This window comes from Mandrillus leucophaeus, unplaced genomic scaffold, assembly GCF_000951045.1.
Source record: "Mandrillus leucophaeus isolate KB7577 unplaced genomic scaffold, Mleu.le_1.0 Scaffold841, whole genome shotgun sequence".
In the NCBI taxonomy this organism is placed as follows: Eukaryota; Metazoa; Chordata; class Mammalia; order Primates; family Cercopithecidae; genus Mandrillus; species Mandrillus leucophaeus.
This window is the reverse complement of record NW_012109153.1, coordinates 1,506,492-1,526,810: the sequence shown is the minus strand read 5'-3', so window position 1 is coordinate 1,526,810 and position 20,319 is coordinate 1,506,492. Positions and strand designations below refer to the sequence as shown.

At 40.8% G+C, this 20,319-nt stretch overlaps 1 protein-coding gene across 5 annotated transcripts in view; it reads left to right on the top strand.

Moving 5' to 3' along the window:
* KLHL32 (kelch-like family member 32) overlaps positions 1 to 20,319 on the top strand; it is a 226,282-nt gene that overhangs the window by 62,429 nt on the left and 143,534 nt on the right. Inside the window, exon 1 of one of the 5 annotated variants that reach the window (XM_011968389.1) lies at positions 14,994 to 15,064. The exons of the other annotated variants lie outside the window; for them this stretch is intronic. The gene's annotated coding sequence lies outside the window, so the exon portion shown is untranslated. Of the gene's footprint in view, positions 1 to 14,993; positions 15,065 to 20,319 lie in introns of those variants that run through there. 5 annotated transcript variants of the gene reach the window in all.

Genomic DNA, 20,319 nt, shown 5'->3' with positions numbered 1-20,319 from the left:
GGGGGGGGGCTTGTTTGGTGATGAGCAGGGAGCACTGGAGGCTAATGGGTGAGCTAGACTGGCCTCTTCTCTTTAAGATGGCTGCAGCTTGCTGGAGGTGTAGGTAAAGCACTCAGGGTCTTTGTTCCTTCCTGAGTCCAAGGGCAGCAAGGGAAGTACCACTGCAGTGGCAGCGGCGGAGGGGCTTTCGGTTTTGTCTGGGAGCTCCACTACAGAGAATCACAGACCTGTTGCTAATGGAAATGTTTAGTCGGGGCTTGTGGTGACTGCACTACTGGGCCTGCTTGGTGAAGTGCAGGGGGTCAAGGCCTCATGGGAAGGAGAGACTGGGCTCCCTCTCCTTATGGCGACTTTGGTGCTGGGAGTGCAGGTGAAGCCCTCAGGTTCTTTGTTCCTTCCCCAGTGCAAGGGCAACAAGGGCAGGACCAGTGCACTGGCAGTGGCAGAGGGACTGTTGGTTGCCTCTGGGAGCCCCTCCCCAGGGAAACTTAGAGCCACTAGCAGTGGAAGTGCTCAGCTGGGGGCGGGGTGGCTGCTCTGCAGTTTGAGCTGAAGGGTCCTTCCTGGGGAAGAGTACAGAGTGGGAGCTCACAGAGAAGAGACACTGGGTTTCTCTCCGTATGGTGGCTGTGTTGTTCTAGGGATGTCAGCATAGCAACCAGGCCCTTTGTTCCTTCCCCAGTGCAGTAAGGGTGGTACCGTTGCAGCTGCAATGGCAGAGGGGCTATGAGTTGTCTCTGGGATTTCCCTCCCAAAGAAACACAGAGCTGCCACCAACTGACATGTTCAGGCCAGGGCAGGGCGGTTGTGCTAGGAGCCCAGGTGGAGAGACCCTGCCCATTGAGGGGTAGTAGAGTGGGGACTTGTGTGGAAAACTGGCCGCTTTTCTGTAAGGCAGCTCTGCCTTAGTGCCTGATCACTGTGTTCCCTCCCAAGCCCGGGCGCCACAGGAGCGAGGGCTTCAGAGCAGCAAAAGTAGTTGCCTGCCTGTTACCTCCGGTAGATCCCTTCCAAGAAAGTGCAGATATGCTACCATGGAGAGCCCTAGGAGGGAGTGGTCAAGGTCGCAGATCTAAAGGCCCTGCCCAGTGAGGAGTAGCGGGGATAGGGACCGCATTGAAAACAGGCTGCTTTTCCAGGTAAGGTGGCTGCCCTGTGCTGGGGGTCTGTGATAGTCCCTAATGACTGTGCTCCCTCGCCAGCCTGAGGGCAGCAAGAGCTAGGGCTTCCGAGCGGCAGAAATGGCGGCCTGCCTGTGACCCCAGAGCTCAGGCAGGGCTGCGATGGCCGCGGTAGAGTCTCAGGCGAGTGGGCCATGTCTGGCGAGGTGCAGTGGAGGTGAGCGTGCACTCCATCTGCTGCTCAGCCCTGTGGATTTGCCCCCATCCTGAGGGGCCTATGCGGGAGCCTGACCTCTCTTGTTGCCACAGCTGCAGCTGCTGGTGTCCGGGTACTTGGGGATCCATGGGACTCCGGGACCTAGGGTTGCAAAGGTCCATGGCAGAAGTGTGGGTCCCCAGAGACTCTCACTCACTCACTTACTGTTTCCCGGCCGTCGGGGGGGCCTCCCCTGGCTCTTCGCCTCTCCCAGGTGGGCAGTTGTCCTGTCTCACTCTTCTCACTTCTGTGTGGACTATGTCGCTTCCTTGATGAATGTGTCCACTTGGATAATCCAGTTGAAGAGCTAATGTTTACTCACCACTCTCTTCTCTCTCTGAGAGCGACGCGCACTCGCTGCTTCTAGTCAGCCATCTTGGCTGGAATCCCGGTTTTGAATTTCATTTTGGGAAATGATTTGATTTCGCACATTTGTGTATATGTGAGAAAGAGGGGAGAAGGTATGATGAGTACGTGCGCGCATGTGAGTGCAAGAGACCATTTCACTTGTTGGTATTTAACAGTGTTTGCTGCTACTCCCAGTTTCTCATCTCTTCCACCACAGTGCCCCTCATACTCTGATAGGTTATGCACAAAGAGTGCCTCCTTTGTAATACCTATATTATAAAGCCTCTGGAGAAGCTTTATTATTTGCATTTTGCAGGTGTGGAAACTAAATTACAATATGTTTAAATAATTTACCCAGGGACTGCCAGATATTAAGTAGAGGAGCTGATTTTCACACATCTGTCTCTCTCAGTACCAACTTGTACGTTTTCCACTTAGGCTTTGTGCTCTGCTGGATTCATGTGCAGTTCCTTCAGTCTCATAAGCTGCTTGTAAGGTCATTGAAAGTCAATGAAAATTCACTGTCTTGTGCACTGATTGTTCAGATGGAGAAAGCCGAATAAAGTTGGAGCAGTTGGCACTTAACTGTTATCTGGGCAGTGCTAAGTGCTGGAGTTATGGTATTTAAGGAGACATAGGCTGAGCCCTTTGGAGCTTGTAATATAGATATCATACTGGAAGTAATTTTTTCCTTATACTCAGTATTTTTTTTTAGCTTTTGCTGCATAACAAAGTACCCCAAAACCTAGAGGCTGAATTGTTCTTCTGGTCTGCCAGCTCAGCTGATCTATACTGGATTTGCTTTTGCGTCAGTGGTTAATCAAAGGGTTGATTGGGGGCTAGTGATCTAAGTTGGCCTTGTTGACATGGCTGGTGATTGGTAGGCTGTTGGTTGGGGTGGTAAGGGAAGCTGGGCCATGTATTTGGAAGACTAGCCTAGGCATTTTCACATGGCAACTAAATCCTAAGAACGCAAGAGAGCAAGCCTCAAGGCACAGATACTTCTCAAGCTTCTGTTTGGGTCTTGTTTGCTAATGTCCCCCCTGCTGGCCGAGCAAGTCACATGGCTAAGTCCAGAATCATCAGAATCATTTTAAGAGGGTGTACAAAAGGGCATAGACGCAAGTAGGGGAAGAATTTGTTGCCATTGTTGCAACCTTCTCCTGTCAGGAACTATCAAAATTCTGAGATTTTTACCCTATTTGCAAGCTAACTAGTTAGGCAGGCTACCACACTGTTATAGATGCTGGTAGAAGACATAAGTCTCCTAAATCAGAAACAAAATACACTTTATCCTCATAATGGCAGTAGTAATCAAGTCTCAGCATTTTTGCACCTCTTTTCTGAGCCCCGATTCCCACAGGATGACATGAAGAGGGCCAGCTTGTGTTACTACACACAGAGTGAGTTGTGTTATGGGAGAATATCATTGAGGTTAGGGAACTGAAGTCTTTTATCATGAGTAGCAAACATGTCTACCCTTTGCTCTGGAACGAGATATTATTATTCTGGACAGTAAGCATGCTAGCCTTTGCTCGACATAGAGATACTGTATCTTCCAGGATTGTAAGCAAACCTACCCTTTGCTCTGGAGGGAGATACTACTCTGTCTTCCAAGGCTGTTTGCTATAGAAACGTCCTTGAAAAGAGAGTTCAGAGGCCAGGTGCGGTGGCTCACGCCTGTAATCCCACCATTTTGGGAGGCCGAGACGGATGGATCACAAGGTCAGGAGATCGAGACCATCCTGGCTAACACGGTGAAACCCTGTCTCTACTAAAAATACAAAAAAATTAGCCGGCGTAGTGACGGGCGCCTGTAGTCCCAGGTACTCGGGAGACTGAGGCAGGAGAATGGTGTGAACCTCGGAGGTGGAATTTGCAGCGAGCTGAGATTGTACCACTGCACTCTGGCCTGGGCGACTGAGTGAGACTCTGTCTCAAAAAAAAAAAAAAAGAAAATAAAAGAGAGTTCAGAACAAAAAACAGTCGTCTCATTCACAACATATGCCAAAATGCAAGAAACTCATGGAGAATTGTCTCCCAACAGTCACATGCCCACCAGAATATTTGTTTTCCTTGTGTCTTACACTCTATCAAACTGAAACATTGGAAAGAGTATCCTGTCTTAGTAATTTGTGCCTCTCACAACACTTATCATGTTACCTCATGTTTTATCAATGCTCAGTAAATATTAAGTTTTTTATTTATTATATTTATTAATAAATATTTATTAAGAATGAAGAAATGTTTTCTAATTTTTTATAGTTCCATTTATATTTCAATTCTTAATATCCTAAAAATAAAAATATACAAATTATTTATGTTTCTTTTCCTTTTAGTGTGATATGTTCAAGTTAATTAAGTACTTTGGTATAAACTAGATTTTTGTGCTCTGTACTCTGATATTTGGCAGTTTATTTTGAAGCTCAAGTCATTGTTGTTCTGATTCAGGGAAGGTGGGACTGCAAGAGTAAGAAGGCTGAAGTTTTGATGGATCTTTTCCTTTATATTGGTCTGTGAGTTAATATCAGCTTTTCTTGCTTAAAATATGATTAATGAATGAGTAGTTGCACACAAAGTACTATGACTTCCTGTGATCATCACCATTTTAAAAGCAAGTGACAAAACATATTTTTCAGCCACATAATAATGCTTTTAAAAATAATAAGAATGTTAGGCTTAATTTAAGCAGTATGAGCACAGCATAGCATTAGCCAGATGCTCTAACAGTCAGACTAGGACTTCTTTCATCAAAGTGCAAAGTAGTTGTGGAAAGAAGAAAGGGATGAGCTTTTGAGTCAGATCTGAGTTTGAATCTAGCAGCAGGGACCTAATCTGTCTGTTCTGTTCACCATTGTTTCCAATGCTGCCTGGCAAATAGTAGACTCTATTTTAATACATGTTTGTTGGGTTACTCATCTTCTTCACTATCCATTCTATGACCATAGCCAAGTCCTGTTACTTCTATGAACCTATGTTTTTTCATCTATAAATTGATAATCACCAAGCATAGTTCTCTGGATGGGTTGATACAGAGACTTAAGTGAGATATGGTTTATAAAGCTCCAAGTATAGTATCTGACACTTTCAATAAATGTGAGCTGCTTCACTTCTTAGACTAACTTAAATTCCTGGTCATGTTCTGCCTGGGTGTTACAGTGAAGAAAGGCCAGTTAGTTGTTAGGCTCAGCTACTGCAGGTTCACTCACTTTTTGATGGGTCAGAATAACTTTTTAATTTCATCCTTTCCCAGCTTTTCATTTTCTGACTCTGTCACCACTTTCCCTCGTGCATAGAACATTCCAGTAGCCGTTTAACTTTTCTCCTCCTCTGGCTGTTCTTTTTCAAACCATTGTGCAGATGACTCCATAACTAACTTTCACTTCCTGCTGAGATGTTCCTGAGCCCCTTGCTTCCTGTCTACCAGGCTCCGGGAATGGCTTCATGCTGTCTCATCATCATTCACCCTCCCCTTTGTTCCTTTGTCTGTTTATCCAGTGTTGCAGCCACACTGTTCTCCAAATATATTCTTTCCACTTCAGGGCCTTTGCTCTTCTCAGCTTTGCTAGTGACCATTCTTTCCACCTGTAACTTCCTGTTCAGCTCTTAGTCTACCCTGTCCATCTTCCAGGTTTCTCACAACCAACAAATATGATGTCTCTCATGAAGCCCTATTCTGACCACCCTCTGCCACCACCTTAAATTCATATGTAAGGTTCCCCTTTTCTGAAATCTTAATACTTTCACCTTGTCACCTTCAAGGAATTAAAGATTATGTACTATGTGTGGCAGCCCCCTTACCAGTAACATCTCAGAGAGATTGTGACCAACCAAACACTAGTGAAGTCCGTCAAACAAATAGTGTTGAACACTATTAAGTGAGGAAGTGTTGAAACAGAGATAGCAAGAGAAATTAGGGGCCTTGAGTGGTGGGGACAAGTCAGCCTCTTCTCCCCACTTCCCTGGAAGCCCCTCTGACAGTGGGAACACATAAGTTACAGGGCCCAGCGTGGGCAGCCCTGGGCTGCGGGCCACTCTGTAGGTTCTGGAAGCTGTTGTCTAACATTTGCTATCTCCAGCTTAAATCTCCATGAACGCCTACACTTTCTGGCCAGGGAAACAGATGTCTTGACTGTCTAACATAGCTTCGTATATGTGTTGGTAAAGTGATTCAAATATGACATTTTGGAAAATTAAATATTTGAGCATCTTTTTCCGTTAGAGGCTGGGCGTGCTCCTGCCTATGTAATTTTTAGAATTGAGAAAAGGGCATAAATCCCATGATTTTTAAAAAAAATCTGTGTTTCATGTATTTTATAATCCTACTTTCTAGTGCTATTTGATTAAAATTACATAAAAGACTATAAATGAGTATAATATGTAATTAGAAATAAACAGGTTTTTAAAAATTCAATAAGTATTTGTTACATACCTACCATTTTCTAAACACTGAATGAATTCGTAGTCTGGTAGGAGTTAGAAACAAGTGAGCAAATGACTGCAATATAATGTAATTGGTATACGGGTTTTGGAGTGGTATTTTGGGCTCAAACCTTATTTTTATCCCTTTTCTCCTCTTCAGCATTCTCAGGTAATAACAATAATAACAAATTAATATTAAATAATAATTAATTGAGCACTTACTGTTCTCAGGCAGCCATTCTAAATGTTTTATGTGTATTAACTCATTTAATCCTCTAGGGAAACTTATAAGATGGGTATTATTGTCATCCCTATTTTAAAAATAAAGAACAGGAGGCCCAAATTTTAATAATTCACATTAGGGGCATGAGAAGTGGTTAAGTAAGAGCTGATGATGGCCTGAAGTAAACAAGGAGCAGATGGCTGGAGAGAAGAGGGTATGTTTGAGGAGCGGGTTGGGAGGTAGGTAAACAGGACATTGTGATGGACGGTGAGTGGGAGGAAAGACAAGAGTGAGTGTGGTTGAGGGTCAGGGAGCATGGGAGCAAAGGCATGTTCATGCTGACCAAAGGCTTGAGGTCTGGAGAGTGTTGGGAAAAGAGCAGGCCCAAGGCGTTTGGAAAGAATCTGCACCATTGAGCGAACAAACGAGGAAGGCTGTGTGTATGAAGATGTCTGTCCTCTTTGAGGCTGGAGCCAGTGTGTTTTCCTTTCTGATGTTTGTACCCTAGAACCCACAGTGCCTGGCCCACACAGACCGTCTTCATTCTCCCTGTTGCTCTCTGCCTGGAATAGTTTCTTACTGTGTCATGTGGGTGGGCCCTCCCAAACCCCTCTTCAGAATTTATCCCCTAAAACCCACTATGTATGCATTGGTTAAGACATTCGTTTGTCTTATTTCCTGAGAAAGTGTCCTATAAAGACTTGAAGGTGGCCAGGCATGGTGGCTCATAAATGTAATCCCAGCACTTTGGAAGGCCCAACGGGGAGAATTGCCTGAGCCCAGGAGTTTGAGACAAGCTTGGACAGCATAGTGAGACCTTGTCTCTATAAAAAAAATTAGCTGGGTGTAGTGGCATGCACCTGCAGTCTCAGTTTCTTGAGAGTCTTAGCAGGAGGATCGCTTGAGCCCAGGCTGAGGCTGTAGTGAGCCATGATTACACCATTGCACAGGAGTACACAAAATACACGAACAATCATGCCAACGACAGCAAAAACATACAAGAGATCCTCCTGCTTAAGCCTCTCAAGTAGTTGAGACTACAAAACATACAAACAACCATACAAACCATAAAAAAAGTACAAACAAACCAACCAAAAACAACTTGAATGTAATAGTACTGCTGATTTAAAAATATGTAAATGTAATCAATGTTGGAGTCACGTTGTTTCCTATTTGGTTGGTTTGTAGACTCTTCATTACCATTTCTGCTTCTCAGAAATCACATGTAGTGACACGTGGTGTTTATTACATAAAGGATAAATGGCAGCATAACATTGACAGTTATTTTGCTTCCAGCCCCCAAGACTGTAGCCTTCTGCCTTATTCCTAGCCTGCCCCTCAACCTCCACTGAGTCTGTAAACCTCCAGTATACTTCCAGTAAATTATCCTTTTGCTTAAAAAACAAAATTAAAAATAAATATACTTTGTAAACTGTCAAATACTGTATGAATATTAAAAGCCTTTTAGTAGTCAGTTTCAGTCTTTCATTCAGTCATCCATGCCACAGCTTCCTTCTGGGCACATACTAAGCAGTCCCTGGGCTTGATGCTGTAATTAGAATCTGCTCATTTGATCTGCAGGAATATTGTCACATTCTGATTAAAACAGTTCTCAAAAATTAAATTTTAACTTGGAACAACATACATGAAATCTCTTTTTCAGAAAAAAATTAATAAAAATAATAGTAAAATAACCCCAAGTCCTTTAATGCATACAGTGATTATTTTTAGTTTAGCTTTTTTATGGTTACTGTAAGCATATAAATATATACTACTGTCCTAAATAGCAAAGCATTACTCTGCAGTTATCTAATTGGTGCTTGAATGTCACTAAAATTAAATCTCATGATGTTCAATATTTTCCTTAGTCAATTTTACACTGGCCTGCCCTGTGATTAATTACTTTGCTTGAGGCCAAGCAAGTACTACCGAGTCCTGTGATAAGTGGATGTTTATGCCAAAAACAACAGCATTGCTAATTCTTGCATTTTTCCACATGTTGTATTCTTTTCTTTCTCTGACACCTGTATTTCATGTATTGATCATAGAGGCACCAGAGTATCATTTTTACAGTATATGAATTATGCTTACATGGTAAACTGATCATTATTTTCCATCAAATGAATACTTTTGGCTTACACTTAATTTTATAAAATCTGTTTATAGAAATCAAGAAGTGGAACAGCGTTAGTTAGAAATTGAAGAATATGGCTAAAGAATTTATTACTTTGAAGATCTTGTGAAGATCCTAAGAAGAAAAAATTTTAAGGAGGCATCTAATGGGCAGATTAACAAGGCTGTGGGGAAGTGATACAAATGTATGCTGCATTCAAAAAGTATATTTCCCTTGGGTGTGGTTACTCATGCCTGTAATCTCAACACTTTAGGAGACTGAGGCAGGAGGATCATTTGAGCCCAGGAGTTTGAGACCAGCCTGTGCAACATAGGGACATCCCATATCTACAAAAAATTTAGAAAACTAGCTGGGCATGGTCACACACACCTGTAGTCCTAGCTCCTCGGGAGGCTAAGGTGGGAGGGTCATTTGAGCCTGGGAAGTCGAGGCTGCAGTGAGCCATGACTGTGCCACAGCACTCCAGCCTGATTGACAGAACAGGACTCTGTCTCAAAAAAAAAAAAAAGTTAATTTCCATTTTTGTTTGAACTTTAATATCAAAAACATCAATAAAATAATTTATTTGCAGATTATACTCACCTGTTTTCACCATATTTGATGGAATTTTGAAGTGAACAATTCCTGACAGTATAAAAAGGTAAAAATTCAGGTATTAGGACCATTTTTTTCCCTGCTATTTTATTTCTCTGATGACAACTTTCTTTTTCTCTGTGAAGCTATAAGATAATTTGCCTCTAATTTTTGTATTTTAAATGTTTTTCAAACATTTGAATTTTACTTTTTTAGATTTTAGTTAGTATTAATATTTTATCTTATTTAATATTTTTATTACAGTAGCTATTGGTACTTCCTGAATAAATGTGCTTCTTAATTATAGTTCTTAATGTGGTAAGAACAAATAAACCACATGCATGTAATTCATCATTATCTCAATTTCATAGACATTTACTGAGCATCTACTACATGCAAAAAGTTTGTGCTGGATATTGCAAGGACTCCAAAAACACTACCACTACAGCTTCTGCATAGAGATGATTGTTGACACTTCAGGAATAGAGACTGTACATGAGGAGGGAAAGAGAGCAGGAAAAGAATGTCTGTGATCAGAACCTAAAGGATGCCTTTACTTGGGTGGTGGAAAAAGAATGCAAAGATGGCCAATGGGACAAAGAAGGAAAAGTCAAAGATAAAAACATAAGCAAGGTGTACATTTTAATCAGAGCCAGAAAAGGAAAGGGTTTCAGGAGGTTGACGTATTCTGCAGAAGACCGAGGAGGACTCAGAAAAATTCAACAAACTGGTATCATTAGAGAGCTGGGAAAGGAAGGCTAACTCTAGGGGTGTTACATATTAATTGATGCTACTCAAAGTGTGGTCCATGGACAAGTGCCAGTCTTCAAAATGCCTGTTAGCTATCTATGCTGATGACCAAAGGATGTAAATGAGCTACATTGTGACATACTGTGTCAGTTTAATGGGCATTTTTTGACGGAAAGTCTTTCTTGAGGAAGCATGCAGTAAGTTCATTTGTGTGCTGGTAAAGATTTCTGATCTTGTCCCAGATGTTTAAGGAGCAGTTCACAGACAAACTGCTTTGAGGAGCACTGATAGAAATACAATACAATGTAGACAAACATGATTTCATTTTTAGGTAAAATTTATGACTTTATTGTGAGGTAATAAATATGATTATAATTTCTATTGAAAATACTTTTGCCATTTTCTAGACATCAAATAAAACTTGCAAGAATGGGTTTGTTTCTAATAATTCCTGTCACTATTGCTTTGGGATACATTTTAATTTTTATTCTAATTACTCGAAAACATTATCTAAAAAATATTGCACATAATTTCCAAAATGTCGAGCAACCAAGATGTCACTCAGTAGGTGGATAGGTAAACTATGCCATGTTCATAAAATGGAATATTAGCCTGTAATAAAAAGAAATGAGCTATCGAGTCATGAAAATGCATGGGGGAAACTTGAATTTATATTACAAAGTGAATGAAGCCAGTCTAAAAATACGGTGTATTCTATGAATCCCACTATATGACATTCTGGAAAAGACAAAACTATGGAGACAATAAAAGGTCAGTGGTTGGCAGAGACTTGAGAGAAGTAGAGATAATAGATGGAGCACAGGGGATTTTTAAGGCAGTGAAACCATTTATATGATACTGTAATGGTGGATACAAATAATCTTACATTTATAAAAACCCATAGAATGTACCAAAGCAGGAGTGAACCCTAAGATAAACTTTGGAATTGGTGGATAATGATGTGTAAATGTTGATTCAGCAATTTTGCCACACTGGTGGGGCATGTTGATGGAGTAGTCTGTGCTTGTGGTGGGTGAAGGAGCTATGTGGAACTCTCTATACTTTCTGCTCAGTTTTACTGGTGAGCCCAAAACTGGTCCAAAACATACATTTTATTAATTAAACTTTTTAAATTAAAGAAAAAATATTGTAGGTACCTCACAACTGTCTCATAATCGTTTTATTGTTTTCAAGAAAGGTGGCCTTCCAATGAAGCTTTTTTGTTTTGTTTTGTTTTGGGTTTTGTTTGTTTGTTTGTTTGTTTGAGACAGGGTCTTTGTTACTCAGACTGAAGTACAGTAGCACAATCATGGCTCACCAAAGCCTCAATCTCCCAGACTTGAGTGATCTTCCCACCTCAGCCTCATGAGTAGTTGGGACCACAGGCGTGTGCTACCACACTTGGCTAATGTTTCTTATTTTTTGTAGAGATGGGGTCTCCCTGTATTGACCAATACTGAACTATTAGGTTGTAAAAACAAAATGTATTTCTTTGAAGAACAGATAACAGTCATGATCTATCAGGTCTTAGTGTCAAAGTTGAGTGATTCTAAGATAACAAAAGTAGATATTTTTAGATGGAGAGTAGCACTCTGAAGATGATCTGACTGGCTCTTTTGTTAAAGGTTGTTGCCATTCATCTAGACATATGTATATATGTACTTCTTGTAAGGCAGATCTCGTGGTAATGAATTCCTGGACTGTTTGCTTGTCTAAAAAGGGTCTTACTTCTCCTTTGCTTATGAAACTTAGTTTGGTTAGATATGAAATTCTTTGTTGGATTATTTTTCTTTAAGAATGCTGAATATAGGCCCTCAAACTCTTCTGCTTATAGAGTTTCTGGTGAAAGGCCCACTGTTAGCTTGATGGTGATCTCTTTCTAGGTCACCAGCCCCTTCTCTCTGGAGGCTTGTAAGAGTTTTTCTTTCATGTCTACCTTATGGAATCCGAGGACCATGTGTCTTGGGGATGATCATCTCATATAGTGTCTCACAGAGGTTCTCTACATTCCCCAAATTTTAGAGTTGGCCTCTTTAGCAAGATTGGGGAAATTGTCATGAAAGATATTTTCAAATACGTTTTCTAAGTTGCTTGTTTTTTTCTGTCTCTCTTTTAGGGATGCTAATGAATTGTAGATTTGGTCTCTTTACATTATCCTATATTTCTTGGAGGTTTTGCTCATTCTTTTTTACTCGTTTTTATTTATTTTTGTCTGACTGAAATATTTTAAAGAAGTGGTCTTCGAGTTCTGAGATTCTTTCTTTGGCTTCGTCAGTTCTGCCATTAGTACTTAGGATTGTGTTATGTAATCCTTGAAGTGAGCTTTTCAGCTCTATCACATCATTTCTTAAAGTGGCCCTTTCATCTTTTTGCTCCTGTATCATTTTTTTGTACTTCTTAGATCTCTTGGATTGGGTTTTGATTTTCTCTTGAATATGGATGATCTTTGTTCCTATCCATATTTTGAATTCTATGTGTCATTTGAGCCATTTCAGCCTGGTTAGGAACCATTGCTGACAAACTAGTGTGGCTGGTTGAAGGTAGGAAGACCCTCTGGCTTTCTGAGTTGCCGCAGTTCTTGCACTGGTTCTTTCTCATCTGTATGGGCTGATGTTTCTTCAGTCTTTCAGGTTGCTGTCCTTTGGATGAGTTTTTTTGCTTTTTCATCTTTGATAACCTTGAGAGTTTGATTGTGCTGTAAGTTAGATACAGTCAACTGGCCTCATTTCTGGAAGATTTTATGAGGCCAAGGCTCAGCTCAGCACTCCTGGGCTATGTGCTCTAGCTCTGGGGGCTGGCACTGGTGCCCTAGCTTTGTTCTCTGACAAAGGTTAGGAACCTGCTGCACTGGAGGGACCAAAGTGTTCCCAGTCTACTGGCCACATCACTCTGATGAGAACTGCCCACTAAATCACTTCATCAAGGTGTTGGCAGTGGAATTGTTGCTCCCTTGCACATGCCAGTGACTGCTGCAATGTGCAGTGTGTATGTGAATTGCCTGGGGTGTGGGACCAGTGGAAGCAGAGCAGTGGCATTCCTGCACCTGCTGATGCAGGTGGTTGCGGTAGTGGAGGCATGACAGGATCAGGGCACTGGGGGAACAGATTGCCTGGCATTTGTGCTGGTGGTGGCGGCACGGGGTTGGGTTTCAGGGTGTGCTAGCACCAGCAGAGGGAGGTTGTGGTGGGGGAAGGCCATGGCAGCTCTGTGTGTTTCAGCTGGTTCTAGTGCACTGGAACTCTCTGACAGTCAGTTGCAGTCTGCCAGTAAAGGAGCTATGATAAAGTTTTCTGGGAAGCACCCTGTTTGGGCATCTGAGGCTGCACTGCAAGTGGGTGCTACCAGTCTGAAGCCCTAGGAGAGGCTAGAAGACAGGGTAGTGCTCAGGTCGGACTAGCCCCATCTCACAAGGAAGACCAACCACCCTGCTGTGTCCAGATCTGACAGTCACCCCTAGGCTAATGTCTCCTAGAGGAGCATAGGTGTCCCTGGCTGTGCTCCACTGCAGCCGCTCCCATGCCAAACCCTCTGGGCTGTGCACAGGCTGGAGTCCTGCTCCTGCCATCTCTCCAGGCAGCTCTCCCTGCCACGGTAAGTATCTATGGAGGTCATGGGGTCTCCTGCTGATAGGATTCTGGAGGTCCACAGTGAGAGCAGGCCATACCTTGCCTGTTCATCTCACTCCTTCCCCAGGAGATGCTGGGACCCAGGAATGAGCCCCTTGCTCAGCAGCCCTGTGTGGGGTTCCTAGCATCCTTCCCTTTCAGCCCAGCCTCTGCGTCTTCCTCATTGCCTTCTCTCCAAAGATCTGCTCAGAAAGTGTTTCAGTCTTCCCCATGTCCCTGTCTCTCAATGGGAGATGTTCCTCGTGGCTGTGTTTAGCTGGCCATCTTGGCTCCCCAGCCGCATTTTTATAAGATAATTAATTAGAAGGGCAGTATTGTTTTAGACCAAGACCAATCTAATTTATGACAACTCTGTTCACATACTTTCTGGCTGTGTATATCCTTGGGCAAGTGGCTTTATATCACTAAGTTTTATATTCTTCTCCAATTGTAAAAGCAGATGAATTGTCACTTCCTGGGGCTAATGTAGAAATTAAATAAGATAAATGTCAGTTGCAAACCAAGGGTTTGAAACATACTAGATGTTAAATTGATGGTTTACTAGTATTGGTGATGGTATCTAGTTTTCAAGCACGATAGAGCGGAGTTTTGGTTTATAAACCAAAATTCTGTTAAGAAACAGTATTTTTAAGGATATTCAGCAGAGACAATTTTTACCAACTTCATCTGTATGTTAAATGTAAATGTTTCTCTTATTTTGAAATAATTTTTCCCAAGGCTTTGCTTTTCAAATGTAAATGTTTAATCTTTTGAACACATTGGCTCTCTGGGCACCTAAAACTCTCTTCACTGTCGACATTTTAGGATTTACTGGCCATGTTGCTGCTTCTATTTTAATTTGCAATCAAGCACTTGTATAAATGTAATTTGAAATGTTTGGAAAGTTGTGTATGGGATTGGAAAAATGCATGTGAGATGTTCCTTTGCTTTGTATATTGTGAAAGGGAGGATTTGTACATGCTTTGTTGTTATCGTTACATATGCTAGTTTACTGTTTTGAACATAATTTGTTCACCACTTTGAATTCCCTATTGATGGAAGTGAAATGGGATCTTGCTGGACAGTAGAAGGAAAGACTGCCTGTATTTCAAGCTCATACCTACCAAAGCATCAGACTGTTTCATATTTCAGAGCAGCTCAAAAAGCATGTGAGGGACTTCTTGATTTTAATTCTAGTGTCTTAAAAATGTATGTGGAGATTATACATGTTTGAGACCCTATAATTAAGGTCAAGAAGGGAGGTAATTTGCATTTCCCCTGAAAGAGTTTTGATACCAGCTCTGGAGACTGAGGGGCATTGTCAGTGAGAGGGCCCCACACAGAGGCTTCTGTGTCTCCAGCCTGTAGCCTGGAGGACTATGAAGACTTCTACTTAGCCTCACACAGAGGAAGGCAGAATAACAAACTGAAATGGCCCAAACAAGCTACTGAGGTTTTCCTTAGACTTAGAGTAAGGAAAAGGATCAGGCACTGGTTTTACAAAAAAAAAAAAAAGTGAGCATAGAGAAAAATATTTATAGGACACTCTATGCATGCTCCTGGTTCCTTGCAGATTATCAATCAGTGGAAAGTGATAGAAGCAATGGGAGCATGAGCAGAATGGGTACAGAGGTAAGACAGCAGTTGCCGCAGCAATGGTGCTTGGCTCTGGCAGGGCTCATGGAGCAGGGCTGATGTATTAGAAGAGTCAGGACTTGTTCGTGTGTCTGTCTCTCCCTGTCCCCCAGATCGTAGCTGAATACTCAGCCCTGGACTTTGCAGATAATAAGTGTAGCAAATATTTTTTTAAAACATTTGTCAACATCTTTTAAATTATTACAAAAGTTTATAAATTGAATCCTATATAGTGCATTGTTCTCCTTAACTATTTCTGATTATATATCATCTTTGGTTATTTTAGATATTGAAGAATTTATCCCTCATCTCTCCTCAATTTTGTGTGTGTATGAGTGAGGAACTACAAAAGTGTTTTCCTAAAAAAACACTTGCTAATATTCTGCCGTGTGTTATATTTTGGTCTTAATGTTGAAAAACAAATATCCTCAAATGACCTCAAATCTTGCTACCTAGGGAAGGAAATAGTGACTTTTGGGAAATAGAGAGCTTTTGAATCTAACAAAAGTACCTAGAAGAATAAAAGCCACATTCCTTTATGTATCTTATTATGCTTTTTTCCCCTAAGTAGTAAAACAGTCATTAGTTTCACTGAGTATTTTGGACAGCATATTAGAAATTTGGAGTACCAAGTTTACTATTCTTTACTGGAGATTGTCCAGCAGAGGAAAGCAAATACCAGTGGATATGTGGAAGCGTTTTCTGAACTTTAATATGTACACCTGCTGTACCTAACAGCCTGCTCAGAAGAAGGTTCTGTTTCTAAATGGTAAATGAGCGCTTCCCAGTGGACCATTATTGTATCATGAGTGGTAGTGGGAGGAGGGATAGTGTTAGGACATGAGGGAGTTATCATATATGCCATGATATCATTGCTAAGTCATTCATCTCTTGTCTAGCCAAGTTCACATTAAATTCTACTAGGTTAGCACTTGAGGTCATTTAATAAAACTGCTGGGCCGGGCGCGGTGGCTCAGCCTGTAATCCCAGCACTTTGGGAGGCCGAGACGGGTGGATCACGAGGTCAGGAGATCGAGACCATCCTGACTAACACGGTGAAACCCTGTCTCTACTAAAAAATACAAAAAACTAGCCGGGCGAGGTGGCGGCGCCTGTAGTCCCAGCTACTCGGGAGGCTGAGGCCGGAGAATGGCGTGAACCCGGGAGGCGGAGCTTGCAGTGAGCTGAGATCGGGCCACTGCACTCCAGCCTGGGCTACAGAGCGAGACTCCGTCTCAAAAAAAAAACTGCTGTTTTTTAAGAATAGGAGACATGTTCTTTGAATCCTGCGAGAGGTGGTTGCTGAAAATAATAGGAACCATATCTTCATATTTTAAGCAAAAGTCACTTAAGAAGCTTTGTGATAAATCACCTAGAGAAGCCAGTGAATTATGCCCTAATGGTTGGAATGAGACAAGCTTTCTAATAGTGATGACAATTATTAATTACTAATCGCAAGTATGTATGTGGTGGGAGTGAATCTCAAAGCTATAATAAAAGGAAATCTGTGCCTTTTTGCATAATGAATGAGAAAAGTATCTTTAAAAGGGCAAAGAAAACTATTAAATTATAAAAATGTTGAATTTCCTTGTCACAGCCTTTAAAAACTGTATAAACTCATCTAAAACCCCAATTCACTGTAGTGTGAAAAATAGATACATATTCAGAGTGATCATTATCTTGAATTAAAATTAAGCATCCAAGGCATTGCAAACTTATCTCCTGCTTATGTACACGCTGAAATAAAATTATTTAAAACTTCTTAGTAGAAAAGGATATTCATGATGCAAGGATAGGCCAGAAAATGAATATACTTCTCACTAAGGAAATAATGATTGTTATTTAAGCTGCAAAACCTAAGCATGCAAAGGAAGGTAAATTGCCATTTATTAAAAATCTTTCTTCGTTTGCTAACCTCAGTCCTAGTTGTATTCACATTTGCTACTTTGTTTAATCCCTCCAGTAATCCTTAAATGTAGATATTACAAAAACTTTACAGATGATGAAATTAGGTTTGCTAAGCATTGAATAATTTGTAATCAATCACATAACTGCTGAATGCTAGAGTCTAAACCCTAGCCTAGGCACACATGCCTCCAAACCCCCTCCATTTTCCATTATACCAAGCTGTGTGGAACTGAGTACTCCCTGTTCATGTCTGCCATTAGCTATTGAGCATTATAGTAGGCAAAATAATAAACCCCCCTGCCCAAAGATGTCCATGTCCTAATTTCTGGAGCCTGTAATAATGAAGTGATGGACCTTGAGGTGGCAATACTATCCTGGATTATATAGCTGGACCCAATATAATCACAAAGTCCTAAAGATGGAAGAGAGAGTCAGCAGAGTCAGAGTCAGAGGAGTCAGGACAGAAGCAGAGATTGGAATGATGTGATTGCTGGCTTTGAAAGAGAAGACCATGAAACATGTGACTTCTGTAAGCTGGAAAAGACAAAGAAGCAAGTTCTTCCTAAAGCCTCCAGAAGGAATACAGCCCTGCTGACACCTTGATTTTAGCCCAGTGAGACCCATTTTGGACTTTCGACTTCCAGAACTATGAAATAGATTTGTGTTGTTTTAAACCACGAAGTTTGTGGTACTATTACAGTAGCAAGGAAACTAATACAGACATCTTAGCATTTGCTAGCTGTGGTGAATTTTTCCTTGATAATTTTTGTGAATTTTCAGATGTGACTTTGCTTACTATCATTTCTGTAATCCTGGCCTCATAGATGCCACCTGAAAGTGTTGAGAATTGTAATTTAGTCATAGGTTTCAGATTTGAAGAGCAATTAAACTATATATAGGGGTTCTCATATAAGAAGTAATTGGGTTCCTTTATTTCAAAGCAGAATATCAGAAGAGAGTCAAAAGGATTTGACATGTTTGATGTAGAAAACTTTATTATTATTGTTATTGTTATGGTTGTGGTTATTTTTCACTGCGCCTTCCTCAGCACTGTAAGTCCGAAAGAGCCCTTTTGCAAAATTTCATCTTTTTCTTGTTACTAATAGAGATCACTGTGCCTTTAAATGGTGTTTGGTCAGTGAGTTTTGTAATCTTAAGTGGCAGAAATGTCATGACATGTAATTTTGTGAGAAAAGGATACTTACCCTCTTAGCCTTTACATAAGTGAAATATAGTAAATGCTTTTAAAATAACTGCGCATTTTCTCATGAGAAATAACATTCCTTGTACTTTATGAGAAAAATATGTGTAAAGTTACACATCGTGGAAGATGTAGATTTTAATATCCAGTGTATTTCAGCAGTTTGGTATTAGAAAAGTGCACTGAGCTAGTGTTAAATCACTTTTTATTAGAATGTCCTGTCTATTTTTAAGTTGCCACATTATATGAGGAAACTCACTTTAGTTTTTGTGCCTTGGTTTCATTGTTGTAAAATGGAGAGAATAGTACCTGTTTTGTTATTCCATTTTTAAAATCACCTGATAAAATATAAGTGGCAGTGCTTAGAAAGGAATAAAAATAGTTACACCAATTCTAGGTGGTGTTTTTGTTATTACTAAGAAAGTCCCTGAAGTTACCCTCCTCTCTTCACCACATACGTACACAAACACACACATACACACATGTATACATGTCAGGTCTAACAATGAAATACCCAGTTAAGGCATTTTGATTCCATGAAAGGATAAAATAACATTTAGTAAACAGCCTAAGTATTAATTAAAAAGTTATTCAATCTTTTGATATAAGTTCCACAAATATCTTCAGTCAGAATTTATATTAATTTTTCAGTGTTCCCAGAGCTGAAATGATTATCACCTACTGAGGCAAAGGAAGAAAACAGCGTATTACGGGAGTCAAGCCAACTTTGCAACTTGCTGTGACTTATTATATTGGGTTATTTCCCCTGTTACCACAAACAATATTTGTCAAAAGGGATAAATGCTCATTTTATAAATTTGTTGTCATAAAGTTTAAACTGAAAAATTAACATAAGTGCAGTGGTCTCTGAAGTAGGGGTTTGGGTACCCCTGACGGTGCAGGGGGAGGAAATTTTCTCTCTGTAAATGTTTCTTTTTCACTATCTGTAAATTATTATACCAACTTTATATCTGCTTTGGGTTTGTTTTATAGTATATATAACAAATTGGTATATGTTATGTCTATATAATTTATAATTTATAAATATATAAATATTAGGGCTACTAATCAACAGTATAATAATGGTGTTTGCACAGTGAAAAAATGTTTCAAGAATACTACAATAGTGAAACAGTACACAGAATTTTAATATGACTTCATAGGCACTACTACTGAAGTTTAGAGAAAAAGAATTCATTGACCCATTTGACAAATTCTGATTGTCTACTATAAGCCAGATAATCTGCATTTTGTCATTGACCATGCAACAGTTCTCTGAGGCAGGTATCTTAATTTTGTGTTCATGAAAACTGAGGCTTAGGGAAGTAAAGTAACCCAGCTAAGGTCACGTAACTCATAAAGGATGCAGCCAAGGCTCAAATCCTTGTCTGTTGGTCTCCAAAGGTCAAATCCCAATCCCATTCTAATCTGCCTCCTATTCTGCTGAATAGCTTAGTATTAGAGCAAAGGTTGTGATATGGTTAGGCTCTGTGTCCCAACCCAAATCTCATCTCAAATTTTAATCCCCATAATCCCCATTTGTCAGGGGAGGGACCTGGGGGGAGGTGATTGGATCATGGCGGTGGTTTCCCCCATGGTGTTCTCATCATAGTAAGTGAGTTCTCAGGAGATCTGATGGTTTTATAAGGGGCTCTTCTCCCTTCACTCCCTTTTTCTCTCCCCTACTGCCTTTTGAAGAAGGTCCTTGCTTGCCCCTTGCTGTCTGCCATGATTATAAGTTTCCTGAGGCCTCCCTAGCCGTGTGCAACGTGAGTCAATTAAACCTCTTTTCTTTGTAAGTCACCCATTCTTGGTTATTTCTTTACTGCACTGTGAGAATGGACCAATACAGGAAATTGGTACTGCAGAGAGTGGGGTACTGCTATAAAGATACTTGAAAATATGGAAGCAACTTTGGATAGCAGGCGGAGCTTGGAACAGTTTGGAGGGCTCAGAAGACAGGAAGATGTGGGAAAGTTTGGAGCTTCCTAGAGACTTGTTGAATGGAGTTTACCAAAATGCTGATAGTGATTTAGACAGTGAAGTCCAGGCTGAGGTGGTCTCAGATGGAAATGAGGAACTTCTTGGGAACTGGAACAAAGGTCACTATTGCTATGCTTTAGCAAAGAGACTGTTGGCATTT